Consider the following 8,570-nt stretch of genomic DNA (forward strand, 5'->3'; position numbering starts at 1 on the left):
GTTTTTTTTGTTGGTTTTTTTTTTTTTTTTTTTTTTTGTTTTTTTTTTGGTTGTTGTTGTTTTGTTTTTTTTTGTGGGGCACACTCACACAGCTCCTCTTTTTTCCAGTACACAAACCCTTCTCCTTCTGTGGGATGCACCAGCACAGCTCTTTTTGTCCTACCCACAGATCTGCTCCTCCAGCTTTTTTTTGGGATGCATTCATGCATCTCCTCCTCCTTTTGTGCAGGAGGCACTCCCCACCTCCTCCTTTTCCTGGGATGCACCCCTACCTCCTCCTCCTATTTTTTTTGCAGGATACACTTACACAGGTCCTGCTTTTGTGGGATGGACTCAAGGATCTCTTTTTTTTTTCAGGATGCACCCAAGCATCTCTTTTTTTTTTAATTCCTACCCCCAAACTTTATCCTTTGCAAGGACCAGTTGCTCCCAGGCCCATTGGGAATTATTCCCTGAACATCCTCAAGGATCTCTTTTTTTTTCAGGATGCACCCAAGCATCTCTTTTTTTTTAATTCCTACCCCCAAACTTTATCCTTTGCAAGGACCAGTTGCTCCCAGGCCCATTGGGAATTATTCCCTGAACATCCTCAAGGATTCCAACAGCTCAACGTGCACCAAAGGTTGAGCAAAATCCCCCACTGAGGATGTTCATGGCAAAATAAGCCCTGGGGAGCAGGATTTGGGGCAGAGAGCAGAGCCATTCCCAGGCTGGCTTTCCAAGCGGGCTGCCGCCTGGGAAACGCTTCCCCGAGCAACCCCACCCCGGGAGCCCTAATCTGATGGCAGGCTTTCAATGGAGCAGCCAGGATGGGGAGGGAGAGAGGCTGGAGAGGGGGGAAAGAAAGCAAGGAAATGCCTCTGAGGTGAGGAGGTTTTTTGCTCTGGCCGGGGACGCCGTGTTTTGTTTGCCTGCCTCCAGCGCTGCCATTTTCCGGAAGCCGGAGCGCTCGCAGAAAAATGGGAAGTTTCTCTTTGTTTAATTTTAGCCGTGGCAGCCTCCGCACTGAGGGACCCAGCAGAGCTCCCCTGGCTGCTCTGGGAACGGATGTGAGCCAAGAGGACGGAGCAGCAGCAGGGAATGAGGCGGGAATTCGGGATTTCACATCAGACACGGCCCGGGCTGAAGCGCGCTCGGTCCCAGAGGTGTGTGAGACTGGGGAGGCTTTGGGCTGAACTCTCCCTGTGACCACTGCATCCATCACTCCAGTTCCTGGGGGGTTTTCCTGCTCTCTTTCTCCACACTTTGCCTGCGGAAGCGTTTTTGGGTGGAAAACCTGAGCACCTTCCCCCACCACACCAAAGAGAACGATGGATGCTGCACCCAGCCCTGAGAAGTCCAACCAAACCCACTCCTGGACCTATCCCAGATTCATAACTTAGTGTGGAAAAGACCTTTGGGATCACAGCTTCCAGCAGCAGTGCCCATCAAACACCTCCTGCCCTGCTCCTCTGTACTGACCCACTGTTCAACTCCAAAAAAGCCTTTTTCTCCCTGTTCCTAAGGAAACAGCCGTTGTTCAAACCAGGCCACACACCAGGCCGACCCTGCCCCCCAAAAACGACCTGGAACACTTTCTGGGGATGATGCAAAGCCCTTGATCTGGGTGGAGTGGCCAGGCAAGGCAGGAGAAGGGCAGCAGCTGGATTTACCCCTGGAGACAGGGAAGCAGGGATGAGCTGAGCAAGGCAGCCCCAGGATCCCACAGCAGAGCCAGGAGTCTCTGCTGGCTCAAGATTTTCTGGAGTCAGCTGGAAAATATCTGGTTTGGCTCCGTGGCAGTGATTTCCTCTCTCAAAATGATGGGATGGTCCCCAGGGTGACCCTCCCATGGGGCAGGAGAGGAAGCAACTCCAGAGAATGAGCAGTGAAAAGGAAAGGCTTTCACACCATCATTACTGTTAATTATTAAAGCTTTCCCCACCATTTAACGGGACTGCAAACCAGATGTGCACCACCACCCCTCCAATTTACACAAAACCAGCCAGATGATGAAAAATCACCCAACCCCAGAATGGTTTGGGTTGGCAGGGACCTCAAAGCCCATCCCATTCCACCCCTGCCATGGCAGGGACACCGTCCTCTGTCCCAAGTTCCTCCAAGCCCCGATGCCCAACCTGGCCTGGGACACTTCCATGGATCCAGGGGCAGCCACAGCTGCTCTGGGAAAACTGTGCCAGCACCTCGCAGGGAAGAATTCCTTCCTAATATCCCATCTAAACCAACTCTCTTTCATTTTGAAGAAACACTGGAGCAATTACACAATAAGTGGCTGGGCCACCTTCCACCTCTGTGCTTTCACATACAGAGGTTTGAGGCTATTAATTTATTCTCCCAAAATGAAAGAAATTGGGTATTAGGGAGGCATTGGGAAAGTCCCTGCCCATTGGAAGGGAGTGGAATGGGATGAGCTTTAAGGTCCCCTCCATCCCAAACCAGTCTGGGACTCTGTGGTGATCCCACAAACAGGAGATGGGATGTGCCATCTTCCCACAGCTGGCACTGACACAACCTCTCTCCTGGGTGGAGCAGGAACACCCACTCAGGTAGGAAAAATCAGGAACACTTTTTTAGCCCCAGGAGCTGGGGAATGAGAGCATGACTCTCCCACTGATATGGGAATGGGAACGGCTCCCAGCACAGAAAATGACCCCCTGCACAAATCCACACAGAACCAGCAGGTTAAAAATAGAAAATTCCCATGGGCTCAAGGGGTTCCCAGTGGAGGGGCACAGCCTGGTCACCAAAGAATGGGATTGAAGCCAGGAAATTCTGCTTGTGGCACACTGGATGATTCCTCCCAAAAGCATGGGACGCACCCAAAATGCCAGCAGAGGGACAAAAATCCAATCCAGGGGCACCACGAAGAGCTGGAAGTTTTATGGTCTGCTCTTTGATCCATGAAAAACTGACTTCTCCCCGGGAAACACCTGGAGCTCCAGACCCCCCTGAGGGATTCCATGTGCATTCCTGCATTCCCTGCTGCTGTGAGCCATCCACACATCCATATCCAGACTCCCTCACTTCAGGAGCTCACAAAAATACCCAAAAATCACTCCAAGGACCACCGGGAGAAATTAAGGACCCCAGGCTGCGAGGAGGAGCACAAAGAGGGGGGAGATGCCACAGGTAACCCTCAAAAATTATCCTTCAGTGTGGATGGTTGTGGTGTTAGTGGAACTGGGGCACCACTTGAGCACTAAAAACCACATCTGAGCTGCTGGGAGCAAGCCTTGTTGGGGAAGCAGAGGGACTTGTCAGGACACGCACGTGCCAGAGCTGCAGGTCCTGCAGGAGCCTCCCCCTCTTGCCCCTTCCTGAAACCCCAAACATTATTTATGGCCACTGAGCCAGCTGGGGCTGTGAATCCTGAACGCAGCAAACCCTGCAGCCTCGTCATCTCCAGCAAAGCTGCCCTGGTGTCCCCACGGGCTGGTGACACCGACCCCTCAGCTCCTCCAGGGACAGGGCTCAGCAGCAGCAGCCCAGGCTTTCTCCTGCCCCTCCAGCCTCTGCCTCCCAGAGCACCAGTGGGATTTTCCCTGTGCCAGGGCTGCCACAGCCACGTGCTCCCGGCCCCAGCCAAGGCTGGCACGGCGCTGCCGAGGCCCCCAGACAATGCCAGCCCTGTGCCCAAGCCCTGGGCAGGGTTACTGCAGGCACTGCTGGCCAGGAGGGAGCCCAGGGAAGCAGCTCCTGCCGAGGGAAGCGATGGGGGATGAGTTCTGTGCTTTTAAACCTCGCTCTGTAAATCCTGGGAGCGGCTTGGATGGATCCTGAGCTGGTGCTGGCAGTGGAGGTGGCTCCTGCATCCTGGCAGGGCACTGTCCAGAGGGCAGGGAACCACACACCCTGCTCCCCATGAACACCCTGCTGCAGCCACCAGAGAATCCCAGGATGGTTTGGGTTGGAAAGGGACCTCAAAGCTCATCCCATTCCACCCCCTGCCATGAGCAGGGACACCTTCCACTGTCCCAGGCTGCTCCAAGCCACGTCCAGCCTGGCCTGGGACACTTGCAGGGATCCAGAGGCAGCCACAGCTTGTCTAAAAACTGTGCCAGGGTCTCACAGGGCAGAATTCCTTCCCAATATCCCATCCATCCCTGCCCTGTGGCAGTGGAAGCCATTCCCTGTGTCCTGTCCCTCCATCCCTTGTCCCCAGTCCCTCTCCAGCTCTCCTGGAGCCCTTTAGGCCCTGGAAGGGGCTCCGAGGTGTCCCTGGAGCCTTCTCCTCTCCAGGTGAGCACTCCCAGCTCTCCCAGCCTGGCTCCAGAGCAGAGATATCCCAGTTGCTAAGAAATCCCAATTAGTATCTCAGTTAATATCCAAGTTAATAAGATATCCCAGTTAATAGGCAGAAATACATTTCCCAGTGGGCTGATCCCTTGTTTCAAAGCTGACTCATCACTGGTCACTGGGGAAGTCAACATTTGGCTACAAAACCTTCCTGGGTGTTGCCATCCCCTGCTCCCTGTGGCCAGGGACAGCACCCAAGGAAACGGCTGGAGCTGTGTCAGAGGGGGTTTGGGTTGGATTTTAGGATAAGGTTCTTCCCCCAGAGGGTGCTGGGCACTGCCCAGGCTCCCCAAGGAATGGGCACAGCCCCAGGCTGCCAGAGCTCTGGGAATGTTTGGACAACACTCTCAGGGATGCAGAGGGTGGGATTGTTGGGGGGTCTGTGCAGGGCCAGGGGTTGGACTGGACGATCCTTGTGGATCAGGAAAATTCCATGATTCCATAAAAACCCATCCTACCTCCTCACCACCTCCCGCGGAGCCTCCGGGCCAGCCCGCAAAGCGCAGGTGCTTTCAGGAGGGATTTTGGGCAGCAAAGAAAAGGCAGGTGCCAAACCCGAGGTGAGGTTGTTTGCATTCACTCCTGTGCCAGCTGCCAGCAGAAATCCACCCACGGGGTCACAGGTCTCAGCCCCCCTGGAAACAAGGGGACTGAGGAGGATGCAAATTCCCCTGCACGTCTCCCTCGGCACGGACAGCCCCGGCCACAAAAAGCCTCTTGCCACATTTAAATGCTTTTCCCATTAAAAAAAAACAACAACAAAACACACACAGTGTCTAAACCACCTCCTCAGCATCCACACAAGCTCTTGTGAGCAACCCCACCAGGCTAAAATAAATATTTTAGCTTTGCAAATAGTTTTCCCCTCATTAAAAGGCAAACATAATTAGGATGTCGAGCGCCGGCTGCAGTCGCTCCACGCTGCTCCGGCTCTGGTTGATTAAAAGTAACGAAGCTGCTATTTTTGAAAAGCACATTCCCTTCCGCAGCCTGAACGGGGTTATTTTGGAAATATAGAGCCATGGAAAGCTGGCATCTCTGCCTGCAAAATTCCCCAGCCAGGAGGGGATGCGCTCAGTGGGTCCGTGGGAGGGGGGTCGTGAGAAAAGTGGGAATTCTTTTACTGTGAGTGACCGGGGGGGTGAAGCTCGCTGTGGGAAGAACATGGAGACCCTGGAAGGCTGAGGGAATCATCAGGGAATCATGGATGGTTTGGGTTGGAAGGGACCCCAAAGTTCACCTCATGGGCAGGGACACCTTCCACCAGACCAGGGCTGCTCCAAAGCTTCCAGGGATGGGGCAGCCCCAGCTGGTCAGGGCAAGCTGCTCCAGAGAAAAGCAGGAAAGAAGGAAAAAGCAGAAGAGGAGAGAAGAGCTGCCACCAGAGATGCTGTCCCCTCTGCAGGGTCTGGTACCAACCCAGCTGCACAGAAGCAAGAGCTAGGAGGAGACACGAACGTTCTGAGGATCCCAGAATTATTTAGGTTGGAAAAGCTCTCTGAAAGCCTCAAGCCCAAGCATTAACCCAACTGCCAGACCCACCACTGACCCCTGTCACAGCTACAAGCCATCCCAGGAGGACGTTATTCTCATGACTAAGAATTTTTTTTAACTTTAAGGCAAATTTAAGCACCCTGCTGGTGCAGTCAGGCAGGAGGAAACCCAGGATGGATCCTTATTCCAGAGCCTCAGCACCCAGACAGAGCTGGCAACACAACACAGCCCCCACTCCAACTCCTACCCAAGCTGCTGCTCCGCTCAGCATTATTAACTTGTAATGCATACATTAATTAACAGCCAAAACTTAATCACTGCAAATCTCAGGGAGCATCAACCAGCAAGGACAGGCAGTGATGGGCATCCCAGAGCTGGGAATTTGCATCTGCCTGATCCCACATCCCACTGGGTTTGAGGCAACATGGTTTAATTTGGGCACAGATCAACCTCCCGGTCACCACTGTCCCTCTTTGTACCGAAGTTATGCCGAGCCTAAGTAACACGCACTCACTCCTGAACAGCCGGGGATCCCAGAAAATCGGCGTTCCCGGGAGCCCGAGGCCGCAGCCCAGCGCACACCTGCACAGCTCCACCGCTCCCCGCAGCCCCAGCTGGGACCCCGAGCCCTGCGCAGCATTCCCGGCTCCCGAAGCGTCCCCCGGGAGCCAGCCGGGAGCAGAGAGGGCGGCGAGCCGGGAAAGCCCTCCTGGAAAAGGCACGCCAGGCACAGCCGCTGGAATGCGGCTCAGAGCAGCCCCGGACTGCCCATGCCAGCCGGGACAGGGCAGAGGAGCCAGCCCGGCCCCGCGCTGGCCGTGGGACACGGCGGGGACAGGGCAGGGGGACAACGCGGGGAGCCAGCGTGGCCATCGGCACCTCCCGGGGACACGGGGACACGGGGCAGGGACAGCGAGCACAAACCGCGGCCACGCACACACAGGGGACAGTCACACAGAGCCACGCACACACAGGGACAGTCACACACACAGGGACACACGGGGACACAGTCACACACAGGGGACACGCTGCGCACACACAGGGACAGTCACACAGAGTGCAGGGACACAGTCACACACACACAGGGACACACAGACACAGGGACACAGCCACACACAGGGGACAGGCTGCACACACAGGGACACAGTCACAAACACACAGGGACACAGTCACACACACAGGGACACACAGGGACACAGTCACACACACAGGGACATACAGGGACACAGTCACACAGAGCCACACACACACAGGGGACAGTCACACACACAGGGACACACAGACACAGGGACACAGCCACACACAGGGGACAGGCTGCACACACAGGGACACAGTCACAAACACACAGGGACACAGTCACACACACAGGGACACACAGGGACAGACACACAGTCACACACACGCAGGGACACAGTCACAAACACACAGAGACACACAGGGACACAGTCACACATAGTCACACACACAGGGACAGTCACACACAGGGGACAGTCACACAGAGTGCAGGGACACAGTCACACACAGTCACACACGCAGGGGACATGTGGCACACACAGTCACCCAGGACACACGCACAAAGTGGCGCACAGAGGACACAGCCACACACTGGGACACCAACAGGACACACACACGCAGTGCCAGCCCCACGGAGGACACTCACAGTGTCACACACACACACTCACAGTGTCACACACGCAGTGTCACACGCGACACTTGTACACAGCCACACACACACAGAGGGCACTTCACACACGGTCACAAGCACACGCAGGGTAGGACACAGTCACACACTGAGACACCAACAGGACACACACACGCAGTGCCAGCCCCACGGAGGACACTCAGAGGGGGACACACACACAGTGCCAGCCCCACGGAGGACACTCACAGTGTCACACACGCAGTGTCACACGCGACACTTGTACACAGCCACACACACACAGAGGGCACTTCACACACGGTCACAAGCACACGCAGGGTGTCACACGCAGGGTGTCACACGCAGGGTGTCACACACACGGTGTCACACACACAATCACACGGTGTCACACGCAGGGTGTCACACGCAGGGTGTCACAAACACGGTGTCACACACACAATCACCCGCACTCCCGCTCCCCCCGGCCGCCTCCCCGCGCTCCGCCGCCAGCTCAGCCCCGACCCTCCGCCGCCACCGCCACAAACTTTTCCCGGGCGGCCCCGGGAGCCCGCGGGGAGCCGCTCCCGGCCCCGGGAGCCCGCGGGCTCGCCCGGCTCCCAGCTCTCACCTGCGCCCGCTCCGCCACCGGCACGGCCGGGACCGGCCCCGCTGCGCTCCCGGGCGTGGCCGGGGCGTGGCCCCGCGGAGGGTACCGGGGGTGCTGGAGGGGGGCAGATGCTGGTGTGGAACACGTGGGGAGGGGAGAAGGACGGGAAAACCGGGATGGGGGAGCGGGTGGGAGCGGCCCTGGGCAAGGGGCGAGTGCGAGCCGCGCCCGCCCAGCCCGCGGTGGGGACACCCGCGGTGGGGACACCCGCGGTGGGGACACTCAGACCTTGTGCACTGGACAGATGAGGGTTTATTCCCCACCACCGCCCCCCTCTCCCTTTTCTTGGCCGTTTTTGCCCAGGAAGCGAGGCTGCCAAATCCTGGTACAGCAGAAATCCCGCCCCTGTTGCTCCGGCGGGGTGGGAAAGGCATGGGGAACGCGGGGGAAAACGCAAAACTCTGGTTTCCTGAGTTAACCACGGCCAGAGAGCGGCTTCCAAGCTTCTCACGGCACCTAACGCTGGAAAAAGGG

General features: G+C 56.7%; 1 protein-coding gene across 1 annotated transcript in view; it reads right to left on the minus strand.

Moving 5' to 3' along the window:
* Nucleotides 1-8,124, minus strand: part of SH3BP4 (SH3 domain binding protein 4) — a 43,009-nt gene extending 34,885 nt beyond the window's left edge. The window contains exon 1 of the mRNA XM_039703610.1: nt 8,058-8,124. The gene's annotated coding sequence lies outside the window, so the exon portion shown is untranslated. The remainder of the gene's footprint in view (nt 1-8,057) is intronic.
* Nucleotides 8,125-8,570: the final 446 nt, after the last annotated feature.

This window comes from Passer montanus, unplaced genomic scaffold, assembly GCF_014805655.1.
Source record: "Passer montanus isolate IOZ18808 unplaced genomic scaffold, ASM1480565v1 scaffold165, whole genome shotgun sequence".
NCBI lineage: Eukaryota > Metazoa > Chordata > Aves > Passeriformes > Passeridae > Passer > Passer montanus.